Source organism: Vulpes vulpes, chromosome 8 (genome assembly GCF_048418805.1).
Source record: "Vulpes vulpes isolate BD-2025 chromosome 8, VulVul3, whole genome shotgun sequence".
Classification (NCBI taxonomy): Eukaryota; Metazoa; Chordata; class Mammalia; order Carnivora; family Canidae; genus Vulpes; species Vulpes vulpes.
The window spans coordinates 7840103-7859160 of NC_132787.1; the positions used below are offsets into that span (position 1 = coordinate 7840103).

Sequence of the window (19058 nt, forward strand, 5' to 3'; positions counted from 1 at the left end):
TCCTCTTGATTCTTCAAACCCCTCCCTGATTACTTCCAGGTGGGAGGTAATCTAGATGTGTAACAGCAAAGTAGAAAATAAAAATAAAACATTTCTGTATTGAAAAAAAATAAATAAATAAAGCGCCTTAAAGTTTCCTGGGCTAGTTCTTCTCTTTTTTGAGCAAAAAGCATTTCTACTTTTGTTCTCACTTGCCCATTTGTTCAAAAGAGAAGGTTCTAACACAACAACAACTTAAAAAAAAAAAATTCCTCCGGGGTCACTAGCTCAGAGACAAAAAGAGCTTCAATTAGGTGGTAGCTGTGTTATGAGCAGCTTACATCCAGCATTCCAGGAGGAGTCCGGCAGTCTGCAAGGCATTTTTAAAAACAGCTCTAGATTTCCCTTAGCAGCCCACCCCAATCAGCCACAAATATATTTATTACATGATTTCACCAGTTATTCTAATAACAGCCTCTACATACCATTCTTTAAAAAAAAAAAAAAAAAGCCTAACAATCAGGTTGGTCGAAACATCACTCTGACTTATACACACACTTGGTCCCTTTCTTTCCCTTTTCTACGGCCTGCCCTGAAGCACAAAATGTTCAGTGAACAGGACCCGTCATTATTTCTCTAGGGACCCTGAACACTGGACTTCTGTTTATAAGTTCAGTTCCCAAATACTTCCCCAGAACACTCAACCCACAGTTAAACCCTATTAGTTAATTTGGTCTCCATGAATACACCATACACGGGTTCCCTTATTTTCCGGTAAAAACAAAGTTAAACAAAAAATAAAAGATTTGCAAATGTTTTTCTCATAAATAAAAAGGTGTTACCCCAAAGAGCCTCTTGTTTAGAGGCACAGAGGTGGTCAAAAAAAAAAAAAAAAGAAAGAAAGAAAGAAACTTTCTGAGCACTAAAATACAATTTGCACCCAAGTAAGGAGGAAGGTTTGATGCCAGTGCACATAGGCATTATAATTATAAATTAGCTGATTTCTCCTGGGTCCTGCTGGGCACGAAGAACATTTGGCCACGTTTGTGTCAATTTACCTGAAGTCATTACTCAGGAAACAGGCTTATGTTCCTCACTTAGCATGTTCTTTTTAAAGCACTGGGAGTGGTTCACTAAAAGAGCCTTTTGTGAAGCAATGAAACTCTTGCTAGGAGTGTGAATTTTACCCCACTAATTGCGAAATTCCTTTTTTTTAATGTATAGGATTTCCTCAAAGGGAAATACCCTCACTCAGTGATTTGATACCAAGGACATACCATGTTAAATTTTCCGTAAAATCTAATAAATTGAGGAGGGAAGTAAAATCCACAACTGAGTCTTTCCCTCCTTATGAGGTGAGAGGAAAATTGCTCCCTGTCTTGTAGTGTGTTAACCCTTGATTCACCAATGTCATCTCACCTTGCAGACTCCTGTCCCAGGGAATGGCTGAAAGCATAACCAGGCTCCCTTTATACTATGAAATAAACTGCAGTACTTAAAATGAATTCTTTTTCACTTTTAAATCATGTTTATCATGCTGAAAAAACAAGCCTGAAATTGTACAAAATGTCTTAGTGTCCAGTTTAAGCCCTCGTATGGAAATGTCCATGTGACTGGGTTGTTTCCTTACCTGTAGATCACCTGAGTGCCGCCCACTCTAACTGGAGTACCTGAGCATGTTGGGGGGACAAAGAGGGTATGAAGGTAATTCTGATCTAGGACTGATGGAATAACTCCAATGACTAAGGCACTCAGCCCCTATTCAACGTCCCTTTAATGACAATTCCACTTGATTGCATTTTTCTGTTTATCCCGTTTTCTGTTTATTTTATTCTCCATCCTGTATGCAACTGTTAATGGCCCTAATGGTGTCTCTGGCTGTCAAGAGATAGTAAGTGTAACTGGCCATCACGTAACAGCCATGCCTATCTGCTAAGGGACAGCATTTGTAAATACGGGTCCTAACATAAATGGTATTTTATGACCGTTATGCCTCAAAAGTGGGTTCTTCCTCCCCATCACCCCAAAAAATTAAGACTTCCTGGAAAAAATCTTTCTCCCTGTATCCAATACTGCACACACCCCTCCTCTGAAAAGGAAAACAACTCAAATAGGACAACTTCCCAAACTTGTTGATGAAGCTCTGGTTTTGCTTAAGAAAAGAGAAATATGTGAACATTTCTGATTGTCTCCAGCATAGAATTTCCTTTTAAGCCCCAAGACAATATATGTGTTGGCTTACGTGGCATGGGCTTTCCCAAGGGAGAACATATCCCAATTCTGATGAAAATATTAGCTTTCCCTTATAAGAACTGGGAGAGCCAAAAAACAATCTCTTTGTCTGGAGCCAGTGCCCTTCACCCAAGCATATTATTATTGTAGTAATCTATTTCATTTAAAAAAAAAAAAAACCAACAACAACATTTGATCAAAATTAAGTTAGGGTGTCTCATCGTCTGGAGCCTCTACTGCTTGGTTCCAGTCTTCACAAGTCCATATTTGACCCAAAGTTCTAGGAGATTAAGATACCTGAATGAAAACACATCCTTGATGATTTTGCAAGCTTTCCAGCTATGTAGACCCAGAAACTAATCTCATAGAGTTAAAAGGATTTTTTTTAAAGATTTTATTTATTTATTCATGAGAGAGAGAGAGAGAGAGAGGCAGAGACACAGGCAGAGGGAGAAACAGGCTCCATGCAGGGAGCCCGATGTGGGACTTGATCCTGGGTCTCCAGGATCAGGTCCTGGGCCAAAGGCAGCACTAAACCGCTGAGCCACCTGGGCTGCCCGAGTTAAAAGGATTCTTAAAGTTTATCTAGTCTTATGGAGAAACTGAGGCTAAGAGAGGTCAACATCTTGCCAAAGGGTTCAACTAAGCAGTACCAAGAACCAGTCTCTCCTGTCTCCTCATCCAGGACTCTTCCCATTGCACAGTATCACCATAATTTAGGTCAGCATTCAATTTACGAACCATGGCAATGTGCACCCACTCTTTATTTTCACAAGTATCCTAACACTCAACAAACTTATATAAAACATATTTAATAACTAACTAGCACTTAGGGAACTATCATCTTACAAAAAAATTAGTATTTGGTAAATCAAACCACCTAGTTTTCTGATATATTATATCCCTTCAATCAAAGCTCTAAATCTAGAAGAAATTCAAGCACAAAGCCGGAAAACTAAATTAGCAGGGTGGGCCCCACTAAATATGGCAGGCCTCAAGGCAACTGTTCCAAGGGGTGGGTGAGAGAGCAGCCAATCAAGAGCACCCATTGAGGGGCAAAGAAGCAGTGCAAGAATGGGGCAGAGGTGGATATTCAGAGCCAGAGACCCACCCCTGTGCTCAGGTTAACTGCCCAGCCTGCACAAGGCTAACAACCCTCAAAATAGCTCAGCCAAAAGCTAGCAACAAACACAATAATGCCCAAGAACATTTTTGTTTTGACAGTCTTCAAATTACTAGAAATTTCTTAACAATGTACCCCTCCAGCCCCTACCTTCAGGCATTATATAATTCACACTTACATAACCACCCTGTGACATTTCAATAGCCCTTTTATATTTCACCAAAACCTATTTTTCCCATTTTTCAAGGCGGATTATGAAAGCATCTTAAGGCACATGACTCAAACACTGAAAGTCATATTATAGCTGAAGATACTGCAGAAGCCAACTCTCACCACCTTTTGTACCCAGGGACACACACACACACACACATACATCATTCCCTAAAATATAGGGAACTTTATACACAACTGGAAAAAAAAAGGGGGGGAAAGGTAGTTTGTGTCCATCCAATATAGAATCTCCCAGGTAGATCAGACTCTGAATCCATCACCAGGGTTTACAGAATATCAGCTGAGGCCAAAGTATCACTGTGGTATCTATAGTCCTTAGAGCGCTTGAGTTCTCTTTTTATAAACAGACCCTACTGAGCATTAAACCCAAATACCACACTGGTTCTTTTAGAGAGACAGAAAAAAAAGAGCCAATTACTAGATGTTCAAGGGAGTCCCTCAATTATCCTGGAAAACAGAGCCCTAGACCAAACCACAGGGTTTATATTACCTGCTTCTCCGAAACTCTGGACGTTAATGCCCCTACTGTGGGTTCTTCACTCCCTCTACTTTCCCATGACAAAACTTACCCAACTGTGTTTTAATTGCCTTTATCTGAAATTCCCATTAGACCATAAGCCCCATGAGGGCAGGGCAGCCTTCCCAATGTTGTCTCATTCACCTTTGTCTCTAGAACTATCATTCATATACAGTTCAACAAGTATATGAATTTGTTCAACAAATACTTGTAGACCTACTATGTACCAGGCTCTCTCTGTTCTGAGTGTTAGAGGTACAGTATGAAAACAACAACAACAAAAAAAAATCAAGTTCCAGATCTCATGGATAATACTGTGGCGAGGTGTGTGGGAGGTCATTCAGTTGCCTATCTCAGATTCCCTTCATCCAGTCAGCACATCCTCTCCCTGTTTCTGTGTATTGGCTCCCAGCTCCCAATGGCTCCCATTCCCAAGAGAGCTGTCCTCAGCTGCGGGGTGCTGCCTCAGCCAGGAAGTCACAGTGCCCTCTCCCTAAGTCCACAACCAATGACTAATTTACAGGGCACAAAAGGCCAGCCCCTTGTCTCCAGGTACCATTCAGGCACCACAAATTCTTTCCCAAGACTAGACTATGCCTGACACCATCCCCTCGCCTGACTGCTTTCCCTTATGCTCTCCAGCTTCCCTCCCTCCCTAGAAGGTTTTTCCTGCACAGCATTCATTCAGTTTGCATTTGAATCCTACCCTCAATCTCTGCTTCTAGGAAACCCAACCTAATGCAAGATGGGAAGACAGTAATCAGCAAGTAAATATGCAAGCGTACACCACGTCCGATGGTGATCACGGATTTGGAGACTCATACAGCAAGGGAAAGACAGAGGGGCAAACTGGGGGGGGAAGAGTCCCATTTCAGCTAAAACAGTTAGTGAAAGTCCAATAAGATGACATTGGCAGAGACCTAGAGGAACTGAAGACGTGAGAAGTGTGAAAGCCTGGGCATGAACATTCCGCGCAGGGAGAAGCATGCTTGAAGAAGAGCTAGAAGGAGGCTGGAATAAAGCAGCCAAGGGGAAGAGTGGGGGAAGGAGGAGTGTGGCCATAACCAGATGAGGGGACGCTGGCATCCTTAAAGAGGACTATCACAGGTTCTCATTGCAAAGTCATGGATGTACCAGAACATTGAAACAGGAGCAGGACCTGAATACGAACAAAGTCACCTCGTGAGACTGAGTCTCTTGTCAAAATGGTATGGATGAGAAAACGTAGGGATGAGCTTTAGTGTGGCATGATGGAAATGTAAGATGACAGACACCTTAGTAAAAATGAGCAAATAAAGAAGAGTCGGGTTCTCGATTCCATCTTTTTCCATGAGGGTTTTTTTTCCCCTTCTTCTTTTATGCTTACCCTCTTTCCACCTACATTCTGTTCATCCTAATCTGGAATGTGACTTCCTCTGATCAATTCTGAATTATTATACTACTATTATTTCACTACTTCGGTGATAGTAATGTAAAATTCGTCACAGCCATATTTATGGGAAGGAACTGAATCGTAATTTTTTTTTGGTCTCTTCTCCTTCCTTCCCTTCTCTTCCTCTTTCTTTTCTTTTGCCTTTTCTCTTCTTTTCCATATTCTCTCCTTCTCTTGCACTTGGGAAATAGTTGCAGTAGTAAACAAATACGGATTGCTGCCATACTTACTCAAGGATTGTTCTTCCCTCTGTTGCCTGACACCAATCAGGACAGTAATGTCCACTCAATGAACACAAACTCTTATTAGCAAAAAGCAAAGTAGAACCTACAGAGTGATCCTCAAAAAAAAAAAAAAAAGTATATTAGTACAGTCTGGGGTTTGCTCTGCTTATCATCATCGTTCCACCACATGGACAAATTTCTTTTCTACCTCTTTGTGGATGATAGAACTCACATGAAGAGTGACTCCACAGCATATATATCATAACAGTTGCTAAAAAGTAAGACTTTTAGCCAGTTTTCTGCATGCTCGACACTGTGCTATTCAATTTACATGTATCATCTCATTGAAAATTTTACCACACACTGGGAGGTGGTTATTGTTATTATCCTCATTTCACCCGTGAGAAAATGAGGCGTCAGAGTAATGTAACTTCCCCCAGGGTCACTCATCTAGTCCTGGGCACATCTGGGAATGCAGCCAAGGTTGAATGAGTCCAGAATGGGAGCTCTTGAATTCCACTCTACACTGCGTGCCCCCCACCCTGCCTCATTACATCAATTCACAACTTTTTTGTGTCCAGTTCCACCTATCTCTACCTCTCCCCATGCTCTGTGAGCTTCCTGAGAGTAGGGACTAAATTTTATTCATCTTTGCTCATCAGGCACAGTAAGAGGGTCCCGATAAAGTATATCTTTGTTTTCTCCACTGAGTTCCAAACTAAATGAGGGATAAGACAAAAAACTAAGGCAGACATAGATAAAAATATTAGCTTCGTTACTGAGAAGGACCAGGCTGGAGGAGGTGGGTTTCCTGGTGCCAAGTCCCAGAATTAGCCATACTAATCCTCCCAGTCAAGGACAGTACCAGGAAAACCACAGGCTTCCACTCTAAAATGTAGCACATGGTAGAGCAGCCCATAGTGTATGTGGAGAGAGGAAAAGGAGCGGAGCCATCCACACCTTATCTCAGTACTATCAAGTGAAGAGCCCCTAGTGGCAGCCCTTCCACAGAAAAATAAGGAGCCCAGACCGAGGAGGTTCCAACTGCCTCCACTGACCTCAGTACCTGGAACTCAATGTTCTTGAATTAGTTAGACAGGAGGGTTGTATTAAGGATAAAAAACAGGGCAGCCCCGATGGCCCAGCGGTTTGGTGCCACCTTCGGCGTGGGGTATGATCCTGGAGACCCAGGATCGAGTCCCATGTCGGCTCCCTGCATGGAGCCTGCTTCTCCCTTTGCCTGTGTCTCTGCCTCTCTCTCGCTCTGTGTCTCTCATGAATAAATAAAATAAAATCTTTAAAACAATTTTAAGAAAAAAAAAAAGGATAAAGAACAGCTTCATAAAAAGCCCAAGCAATATGACACATAAATAATTGGCACTCGGAAACCAGAGAGTCCAAATCCAGAGCAGATTTGGGGAGAGAACTCAGGTTTCTTAATTCCTATATCAAGTGTACAGTCTGCTAGTTCACACCCGATGCCCCCCTTTTAAGCTCAGGTTTTTACTGGGGCTTGAAGTGGCCTGGATCGAGGCCAGGACATCATGGCATGTCTTCTGGTCCTGGGGGTAGGGTACACACAGGAGTCCCAGTAAGTCCGGAGCCATCACTGAGAACAGGAGCCCCATGAGAACCAGAACACGGCGGGCCAGGAGGTAAGCACGCATGTGACACTTTGTGGTGAGGTAGCAGTGGCACCACCTAGAGCTTTCAGAGAAGGAGAGAAGCTAACAGAGCAGAACAAGAGTGGAGAGTTGCATTAGCTACCCAGGATGCTTTCCTTTCCCACTAGAAGACCTCAGTTGTGCCCAAGACCTCTCCGAGCAGTGGGATGTTTATAAAATCGCAGACTCTGCTCCCTACCATCCTATCCACCCCCTTTCCTTAATCATCTCATTGAATTCATATGTGTCAATATTTTTACTTTGGGCGGGGGAGAGCTGTTGAAACCAGAACCTATAAGTCAGCCAGTCAAAGCAAAATAGCATAGCCATGCACAGAATTTGAGTCTTCTTGGACAGACAGTCTATACTCAAAGAAAATAATCTTTTGCTTAAATTGTCAAAATTGGCTCTTCTGGCTCTAAATATATTAAATTTTGACCTTCCAAATTGCTCTGGCTCTATTGACCCAGGGGAGTTGTTCTCTGCTGCCAAATAAGAAGTGGGAAATAAACACCATCTCAAGAATGAAACGTTGGCACCCTCTCACCGGGAACCCAAGTGTCACGGCCTAACCCTTACCACTAGATTTTGTCCAGAAATCTGGGTAAAAGAACCAGCCAAAACTGTTTTATCAATCAGCTATTTATTTCTGTGGACATTACTTTAGAGATTTTATCCTATCCAAATAACACTGAAGGTAATCATGTAATCAGAATCAAATTAAATGCCAACAAACCCCGTCACACCTCCCATACATTTGTCACCCTAATAGCCTGCCTAAGCCTGTGCTCTCCAGCATGGCGGCGAAGAAGAGGTTCTGTAAACACTTCATCCTTATCTATTGTGGTCTGCTTTGTACAGATAAAATCAGTGGCCAAGAACCAGATATTTCACTGGTGGCCCCAGCTCTATCACAAATAACCCAGTGAGGATCAGGGAAAACCAGACCAAGGATGACTCAGTAAAATCCATTGTCTATGGGAGAGACATCAGAATAGGTCCAAATGGCAGTAACATTTGTGTAGAAGGAGCATGGGTCTATAAAATGTTATCTCTGGAGCTAAGCTGTTCAAACAAAAAGATAAAATCTTGAAATAATGGTTAAATTGATGTAATCTACTGTGAAAGGTTCCAACCCTGTCTGTGATATCATCCAAGGCCAAGTTAAATCAGGCGCGGTGGGAATGATGCTATCTCTGCCTGGCTCTGTCTAGACAAACACAACCACCTAAAAAAAGCATTAGGGTCCAGGTCAGTTGTCGACCAGAGATAATCTCTAAAATCATGGAGGCAACAGCAAAGCTGTTTCTCTGCTCACCTTTCAGCAAGACAATAAATGTCAGAAGGCTGTGTGTGTAGCCCCTGGGGTTAAATTTCACATACCTGATAAATTCAGGTAAATAAAGGTAACTGCTGGCATTCTGATTGGGCTTTAAAGACCGGAGATTAAGTTATTTTCCCTGGACAAACTGCAGACCCCAGAAATTATTATTTTGAAGATATAAAGAAAGAATTGATATAAAGGAAAGTGCTAGGTAATCAGATAACAACATAGGTACTGGAAAATAATTTAATATTTTCACTTCACCAAACTCTCCATATTGGATTTCACTTGCCCCCTTGACTCATGCGGTTTTTGGAGTTAACACAGTTATCAGAATCACTCAACTGTCATAATAGTTAATCTTGCACCATTATCCAGGTTAACTAGCGGTGTTGGTTTGGTGTGCGACCCTTTAGAAATAGTTAACAATGGAGTGGAAATCAAAATCACAACTGAAAAATGTCTGAGAGAGTTCTCTATTTTCCTCAAGAATATTTACATAATGGACCCCTGGGAGGCTCAGCAGTTGAACTTCTGCCTTTGGCTCAGGATGTGATCCCAAGTTGGGGGATTAAGTCCCACATCAGGCTCCCTGAGAGGAGCCTGCTTCTCCCTCTGCCTGTGTCTCTGCCTCTCTCTGTGTGTCTCTCATGAATACATAAATAAAATCTTTAAAAAAAAAAAAGCCTATGTCTTTATAAAAAAAAATTACATAAAATGACCTATCTTCTGAAATAAAAAGCCTATTTTTGAAATAAAAAGATTAAAATTTTATTTTAAAAATCTAGCACCTTAAAATGATACAAAATTAATTTCTTTAAAGAAAACTCTTTTAAGATTTATTTACTGATTTATTTATTGATTTATTGATTTGAGGGGGGCACGCACAAGTGGAGGGAGGGACAGAGGGAGAAGGCGCGAGAAGCTTAAAGCAGAATGCCCACTGAGCATGGAGCTCAACATGGGGCTTAATCTCACAACCCAGGACCTCATGACCTGAGCCAAAATCAAGAGCTGGATGCTTAACTGACTGAGCCACTCAGGTGGCCCAAAATGATACAGAATAATTTCTAAAGACACTGTCAATATTTTTAAAAATATTAAAACTAGTGAAAGTAGTAAAAAAAAAAAAAAAAAAAAGCATCCACATTGGATGCCTGTAAAGACAATTAAATAAAGCTCAGAGAACACATTTGAGCTTTAAGGTAAAGTATAGGATCCTAGTCTCTGGTACCTCCCTCGTTTCTTACTCCCTTCCATGAAAGACACTTAAAGCACCTCCTAATAGCCAAGGTTAGACAAATTATAATCCACTTTATACTGTTTATTTTAAAAAGCAAACAAATAGGCTAATACATACTTAGGGACTTTATCACACAAATATAAGAAACATCCATGACCTGAGGTGGTAACGCACGCCTCATAACTTCTCTCCTTCCAGAGGAGCCCAGGATTCATTTCTGCAGGATGCATGCTTCTGCTCCCATCTCAGCCCAAGAGAAAGTTTAAGCACCTTTCTCAACACTGTGTCTAACAACCAGCTGCTTTTTGGCCTCCTGGCTCCACTGGGAATTGGCTTAAAGGCAGAGATGTGCTGCTCAGTCTGGGTGATATGGATTAAAAAAAAAAAAAAAAAAAGTAAAAGCAAACTTTTAGGACACTGACACTTACCCTGTGAACCATTTCTTGTGTAAACTGCCTCACACCTATGGGGCGAATGGCCACAAACAATCTTGCCGCTCACTTTTATGGGAAACTGCATTTCCTGAGTCACTTCTGAAGCGTCCCCACTCACAAAGGAGGGTGGCAAGGCCTCTCCTAAACTTTAATTTGCACATCGAAGATGTTTGTCACTTGAGCATGCTTAATGCCACCAACCTCACTTCTAGAGAGCAACGTCCATGACATTTTGGCTTTAGCCCTGACAACCCTGAACCCCACGTCCCTTCACTAACATTATCCTTGCACTGAATGACCAATGCCTCTCCTGTCTCTGTACAAGCTTTCCCAGTCACACCCGCCACCTCCCTGCCGCACTCCAAAGATGGCAGACGGCCAGCTCCTCTTGGGTGACCTTAACCCCAGCAGATGTGCAGCACTGGTAGGTCAAAAGGACCAAAGCTGCCTTCTGTAAGCTACCAACTGGCACCTCCATTCATCCCCAACTCCACCTTTGAATGGTTTGAGGAGGGTACAAGAGAAGGGGGGGAACGAAGCCATCTTAAAGCCTGGCCAGGGAGACGGCCTCTCCATTCTTTCATGCATGTGAGTTCTGAGGTGTGATGCTCCCTCCGAGACATGAGGTCTGTGGGAGTTGACAGACAGTCAGTGTGGGAATGAGAAGGGTTTCGAGACCAGCCTCAGCGTAGTTGTCCTACAGTGACTTCACACAGAGCCAAAGCATTGCCTTCCCTGACTCCACAACAGATGGCCCTTCTCTCAGCCACGCTTGAAACTTCATCCTCCCCCTCCTTCCCTGAACATCCCTCCAGATCTCCACAACCAGATGAAACGCTCCCTCTGCGTGGCCTCTGTTGCACTGTTGCCTTTCGTATTGCTCATGATATTTTAAATGTTTAATTTGCATTATAAACATGTGTGATTGTTTAATATCCCTATTAGATGGTAATAAAGAAAGAGGGTTTTTTTTATTGTTTTTGGGTTGTTGTTTTTTTTTTTACCTCCACAGCACCCAATGCTATGGCCTGATCTGATAGGAACCCAGTAAGTACTTGTTATAGGGAACAGAGACAATGCACTTGGTCTGCCAGCATCACTGGTATGTTGCCAAGATTAATGTTTCTGCCTCTCACTCTAAAATATCTGGAAGCCTCAAAAAGGGATCTCCTAATAGAACCCAGTGAAAAAAATTCTAAGTCAGGATTCAATTTGAGCTTTTATGCATGTTTTTTCCTAAAGGAAGGATTATTTAGATCAAAAACCCAGTGCTTAATGACTTCCTTATGTATGTAGGTCACTAGATGTGGGCAGAAATGTGTAATATGATAAGGCAATATTTAAATCGTTAATAACAATTAACCATGATAGAACAGAGTGAGTTTCTTTTTCTGCCACTGACATGTGCACGCTGTCCCTCTAGAGGGTGATTATGTACCATGCCATTGAAATTCCACTTGCCCCACCTCAAAAATTAAGTGTTTTATGATATGGAGGCTGCTCACCAACCCGAAGTATCTTAAATTTCTCCCTCTTTCTTATCGTAAGAATTGCTCTGTCATTTTCAACAGACTTTTGATCCAGGGACTCGTCCGGCCCAGCACTGCAGACAGGTGCAGCCAGCAAGCTCGCCAAATGGCAGGAGCCAGATCCTGGAAATTCGAGTTAGAGAATGACACACAAACCCATCATACCCGGGCTGACTGCAGTTCCCGGAACCACTGAGTTGCCAAAATAGGTCATCTTGCATTCATTCTCCAGCTTAACGAGTGAGGGCTTTGGTTTGTGATCCTTTAGTTAGCACTAAGAGGCAAAACCGAGGGGCGCCTGGGTGGCTCAGGTGGTTAAGCATCTGCCTTCAGCTCAGGTCATGACCCCAGGGTCAAGCCCCACATCAGCTCCCTGCTCAGAGGGGAGTCTGCTTCTCCCTCTCCCTCTGCCCATCCTCCCCCTGCCCCTTGTTCATGCTTGCTCTGTCACTCTCTCAAATAAATAAATAAGATCTTAAAAAAAAAAAAAAAAGAGGCAAAACCGAAATCACAAATGAAAAATGTCAGAGAGAGTTACCTGTTTTCTCCAGAAACAAAGAGCTGTGGGCACTTCAGTGAGTGATTCCAGCTGCCCCAGACGGAGTATGATGGTGCTTCCATGACTGCCCCAGATGACACGGGCCATAGTTCAAAGCATACTAGGTCTGCATTCAAATCCCTCTCGAGCACACTGACTGTATAAGGATATGGATATTTATGTTTTTAGTTAAGTAGTATATGAACACGGGCTCATTTTAAGCAGCTCAAACAACAAGGAATAATATTAGGAAAGACTAAGTCCCTTATTCCCACTGATCTCATATTCCTCTCCAGAGACATAGTCCCAGTAGAACTTTTTTTTTAAGGGAGGGAGAGAGAGAGAATCTTAAGCAGGCTCCACACCCAGGGCTCGATCTCATGACCCTGAGATCACGACCTGAGCCAAAATCAAGAGTCAGAGCTTAACTGACCGAGACACCCAAGTGACCTTCCTAGTGGAACCTTTGGTACGTGCCCATCCAGGTCTTCTTCCTGTGTGGGTATGTATACACATTTATATGACCATTAAATATATATATATATATTTTATATATATATATATAAAATATCAAACTGATCATGTATCTATTGTAGCTATCAAATCATTTTGTAAATACTCCTCTGATTTACTATAACTCACCAACAACATGCTGTATGTAGCATTCCCTGTGTGCAGGAACTATGCGTGTTTCCCGTATTTATGTATTCCCTTAGTAAGTTATTTAATCTCTGAGCTTCAATTCGGGTCTCTTCTTTGTAAAGTGAGGATATTACATGACACCCCTTCCCAGGATTATTTTTAAGATGTAAGAAAGAAGCCATATTCAAGGCAGAGATTCACAGATTCCCTCCTGGTGAGCACAGCCTGAAATCCTCACCTTTAGCTGTTGTTTATATATTTCTTTTCTTTTCTTTTCTTTTTACATATTTCTTTTCCGTCTTCAACCCCACGGGCAAATATTTTCCTTGAAGGCGGGTTCTGTGCCCTTTTAGTGCTGTGTCACCAGTGCCTGGACCAGGGCTGGCGGATAGTATGAGCACAGTAAATGCTCGCTAGTCGGCTGGCTCGCCAGCTTCTCAGCCGTACTCACCTGTACTGGTCCTGCCCCAAACTGCCAGCTGAGCAGCTGAGCAGGAATCACCAGGTGATGGAGGTTTGCTAGCCTACTGACATATGTGGATGTGGTCAGGCCCGGGGTTGCCTATTAGAAAAGAGTACCTGGCCAAGGGCAGAGGCAGATGGAGCAGGTCAGGGAAACGTACTACGACGTGCCAGAGAGATGGGGCATGAGCAGAAAGGTGGTGTCGGAACTGGGGCTGAAAGAGGATGCCTACCAGTGAGACTCTAGATGAGTCGGCTGATTGTCTTCCACCTCCTGGGTGGGAAAGGCCTAGGCCACAGATACAGGCTGGGTCAAACGCAGAAGCACTCTGCCAGGGAGCTCCAGCTCTCGTTTTCAGGAGGCAGCACCTAGTCTCAGGGGTAGCAGGAGAGCTGCCCGCGCAGGGAGTCTGCAATCCTACACGCCAGGGCTGAAAGGGGTATTGGCAATATCTAGTTCTATTAAAATGCAAGTTCCTAGACCCCACCCACAGAAGTTCCGAATTCTGATTCTGTAGGCTCAGGGACGTGGTCCAAACTCTTAGATATGTAGATGAAGAAAAGATCCAAGCAGTGTGCACGCACTAGAGCGGAGCCAGCGCATCTGACATAGGGAGAGAATCCAGAGGGTTGCTCGGCAAGAGGGCCTGGGAGGCAGCAGGAAGCCAGGAATGCTGTGTTTCATTCACTCGCTCCAGTGCAAGGCAGCAGAGCACCCAGCAGGGCAAGGGTTCTCCAAGTCTGGACCCTAGACCTGCAGCATCAGGACCCCCTGGAACTTGTTGAAAAAGCAAAGCCTTACACCCCACCCCAGATCTACTGAATCACAGATTCTAAAACTGGGATCCTGCAAGCTGGTTTAAGAGACTCCCGGTGATTCTCATGCACAATCAGTGTTGGAGACCCTTGCCACAGGGGGTAGTCAGGTAACCACTTGTATTGCCTCTTGGAAAAGCTCAACTGGCTTCTGGACACGGGTGTACCTAATGTTCTGGAAACTCACTGGAAACCTCACTGCCAGGAGACTGTCAAGGTCACACCCAGGAGAATCTGAGAAAAGTGGAGTCATTTCTATCCAGCGGGACTGATCGGTTCCAACAATGTCCAGAAATCCATTACGTACCAGGACTCGATGATACAGTGTCCACTCCAGCTGAGCTGCCACCGATGGGACCTGCTGTGGGACACAACTGCCGTCATCGTCATCCCCATGATCTCCACCACCCTCCTCATTGTCAACATTTACATAATGCGCCCTGTGTGTTTAGCACGGTTATTAGAACTTCACAAACACAAATCATACAGTTGGTGCTTATTTGTATTCTCCCATTTTATAGATCAGAAAACTGAGGCAAAGAGAGATTAAGTGACCTGCCGATAATCCCACCGCTCCGAAGAGTTGAAGCAGGGTTTTAAACCTGAGTACGTGGCCTCCTGAACCTCCACTCCTTAACCCTGGGCAAGCCAGGCAGCCTGTCAGTGGTGGTGGCCAAGAGCACTCATTTGGAGACAGGTCACCTGGATTTGGACTCTGGCTCTGCCACTTACTAGTAGCCAGTTGTCTATTAACTGGTCTCCTGGCTTCTATTCTCACCCTCTCCTGAAAATCTATTCTAAAATAATTATCTTTCATATGGAAATATGTTTCCATCACTATCCTCTTTAAAATTCTTCCCTTTTTTCCCTTCCTGTATAATAAAATCTAAGCATTCTATGCCACTTACAAAGAAGTTTCAATGTACTCATCTCACTTCATCTTCGACCGTTCTTCGCTCGTCCACTGAGCCATGGTCATGCCGAAGAGCTTACTGCTCCCTGATTAAATCAGCCTGTATTTCCTTGACTGGAATTTCCTACCACGCAACCTCTCCCTCACTTGGAAAATTGCTACTTTCAGTTTTGGCTAACCACTGCTTTCTTTGAGGAAGTCTTCCCTGGGGACCCCCTTTACAAGCGTAAGGCGTCCTTTTCTTTCTGCTTCCATTGGCAAAATCTACATTATCATGGCTTTTTTTTTTAATTATTTTTTTAAGATTTATTTATTTATTTGAGAGGGGTGGGAGTGGAGGGAGAGAACCTTCAAGCAGGCTCCTGGCTGAGCGTAGAGCCCAACGTGGGACTTGATGTCACAACCCATGAGATCATGACTTGAGCTGAAACCAAGAGTCGGACGCTCAACTAACTGAGTCACGCAGGCGCCCTTATTGTGTCTCTTATATTGTGTTGGAATTGCCTGCATGTGTCTCCTGTAGCCTGTGAATTTGGGGAGCAGAAACCGACATTTCATCTCTGCCATAGCCCCAGTGCGTATTATAGCTGTAAATAAATATTGATTGAATAAACGGAGGGAGAAAATAGGGGACAGGTGAGCCCTTCACTCCAGAGAAGGCAAGAGACAAAGTTCAAAAACAACTAGAGAGGGAACTGAAGTAACAACGAAGTGCTAATAGTTGGCATGAGATAATGCTCCAAGAATCCGACGTGTAAACACTGCAGCACCCTAAGCACACAGCTGAACGTGATATGCATCATTTCCTGACATGACATCAGTGAGATATCTTCTACTGGGCATCCAGTCCTAGGAGTCATTTACTGAAAAATGTCTCTACCTATCCTAAGATTTCTTGGTACTCTCTGTGACACAGATTTCTGAAAGTCCCAATAGGATTCTTTCCTCCATGGCTCTTGACAGGGCTTCTTCTGGTGGAGACTTAGTTCAAAGCTTCACGGCCAAGAGGAACCCCTCCCGCCCCGGGGATGACCACCCTCAAAGGCCACATGAGAGCAATGGCTGGAGTAAAAGAAAAGATCTGAAACTGTCTGAAGACATGAAAAGCCCGGACTTAAGACCTTAAACCATCAAACATCATGTCTTAATAAACCAAAAAAAAAAAAAAAAAGACTTTCTTTTAAATCTAGATTTTCCTTTTGTTAAGAATAAAATGAAACTACCCAAAACATACCTGAAGTTTCATTATAGTGGTTTACATAGTTTCATGGTGCATCTAAGAGTGCTTTAGGTCAATCTGCTTGTCCGGGCACCTGGGTGGCTCAGTGATTGAGCGTCAGCCTTGGGCTCAGAGTGTGATCCTGGGGTCTTAGGATCCAGTCCTGCATCAGGCTTCCTGCGTGGAGCCTGTTTCTCTCTCTGCCTATGTCTCTGCTTCTTTCTCTGTGTGCCTCTCATGAATAAATAAATAAAATCAAAAAAAAAAAAAAAGTCAGTCTTCCTGTCACTGATTTTGATACATTAATATGCCACTAGTATTTATAGATTCTAAAAGAATTTTTCATAATCTATACAATGTCATAATATATATAATAAAAGCAAACCCTAATGGCATACCCCTTTAATAAAAACCTTCCACATTAAAAAGCATCCCTAGTCTTTGAAAAGGCCTCTTTGAAAAGTAACAGCCAGCTCAAAACTGTTTCTGGGGTAAAATTCTCCAGATTTTGGTTTTCTTTCTTTTTTTTTTTTCCTAAGATTTTATTTATTTATTCATGAGAGACACAGAAAGAGAGAGAGAGAGAGAGGCATAGACATGGGTAGAGGGAAAAGCAGGCTCCATGCGGGGAGCCTGATGTGGGATTCAATCCCAGTTCTCCACACCCTGGGCTGAAGATGGCACTAAATCACTGAACCACCAGGGCTGCCCAAGATTTGGGTTTTCAATTACTGTTTAAAGTCTGCCAGATGATAATGGAGAAAAACATTCCCGAACGAATGATCTAGGACCTTTGGGCCCATTGCTGGAAAGTCTAAAAGAGGCAAACTATTAAAATGTAGCACAACCATAATTCTAACTGTAACATAAAACACCATATCCTTACAGTTTGAAAGCAGCAAGGGTATCAAGAAACACAGTGCACTCCAGCTCTCTGTTGTCCTTTTGAGGACACATGACCCCTGCTCTTCGTGGGCTTACACTTTGTTTAGTGATTAGTACACACACACACACACACACACACACACACACACACACAATTAGAAGGCAGCCTATTCTACATATAATAGAATTGGTACAAACAAAAAAAAATGCTTCAATGCTTCCCCCTAGATATGCAAGTGGCTCACCCCCTCACTTCCTTCGAGTCTTTACTTAAAAACCACCTTCTCCATGGGAGCTTCCCTACCTACCTTATCTAAAATTTCAACCCTTTCCACCCCCTAAAGTATCATAATCTATGCTCTAGATATTCTCTTTAGTACTTATCACTATCCAAGCTTTATTTTAATTATTTACCTTATTCAATGTTCCTTCCACTAGAATGTAAACTCTCTACAAAGCGGGGAATTTGATCTGTTTTGTTTACAACTTGATTCCCAGCATCTAGAACAGTGCCTGGCACAGAGTACATACTCAGTAAATATTTGTTGAATAAATAAATAAGTTGTATGGAGGAGAAAGCGGTTGATGAATGGGCTATTATTAAAATATCAAATTGACAAAATTTACATGAAAGAATCAAGGTCATGAATTTGGGCAGATGATTTGGAGACAATTGGGGAGAACTTGGAATGTCCTGCCAAGGTCTCATAAATAAAAAGCTTCTGGGAAAATTTGAGGGGTCATCTGGTCTACTTCTGTCATTTCTAGGCAGCCCTATCCATAAGTCATCCCAGACAAACCAAGCTATTCAGCTTTCTATTTACACAAGGTTCATTGCATATTCCTTAGAGGCTGGGGCAAACATCACAGAGCTCAAATTTACGGCCTGGTTGTTCCATTTTCAACCTCAGAGGGGGATATTTATGTCTTTGCAAAGCTAAGCCACTGAATTCCCTCTCAATGTTTCAAGAGATTTGCCTGGCTATATCCTCCATTCACTCTAACGGAAAAACTGGAAAGGAAAGGGTAGTTTCATGTGAACATGAATTTTTTTTTTTTTCCAACCTGAAGTCCCTGGAACCTACAGGGGGCCCCTGGCTCATTGGCATTTACCACTATGGTTGCACTTAGCAACAGAGAAACTGCTAAGCAGTTGAAGCCTTGGGTGACCCTCGTATTTGTTACCTGTTTGTGTACCCCAGGCAGGGTCCTAAACTCTACCCGCATCCATTTACAACACTTCTCACCCATCTAAATGAGAAGAAAGGGTAGACGAAGACATGAAACATGATAGACACTGATTTTTCTCTGTGAAAGGAAAGCAGCCATGTAGCTTGCTTGCACACCACACTCCACTCTGCCGCTTGTGTAGACAGGCCATTCATAGGTGCGGGTGTCCATTGGCAATATAAGTCCTAACCTGCTTCCCAACGGGGAGCATGTGATATCATAAAGAAAGGTAAACAAAGGCAAAGTGACCGAGAAAGAAATGGAGGATGGAGCAGGAACAAGGAGGCTTCGAGTCAACCACAAGCTGCACAAAGTAGGCATTCAATATCTCCTAGCTGAATTAAATCATCTGCTGAAAGCTGAACTTGTTTTTAAGGAACATTTACTCCCACTTAGTTGGTTGAAATGGGTCTTAACATAT

The 19058-nt window shown here is 42.9% G+C and overlaps 1 long non-coding RNA gene across 1 annotated transcript in view; it reads right to left on the bottom strand.

The window, feature by feature from the left end:
* LOC140599821 (uncharacterized) overlaps positions 1-12573 on the bottom strand; it is a 68959-nt gene extending 56386 nt beyond the window's left edge. The window contains exon 1 of the long non-coding RNA XR_012002813.1: positions 12471-12573. This is a non-coding gene — a long non-coding RNA (uncharacterized lncRNA). The remainder of the gene's footprint in view (positions 1-12470) is intronic.
* Between the last annotated feature and the right edge of the window lie 6485 nt (positions 12574-19058).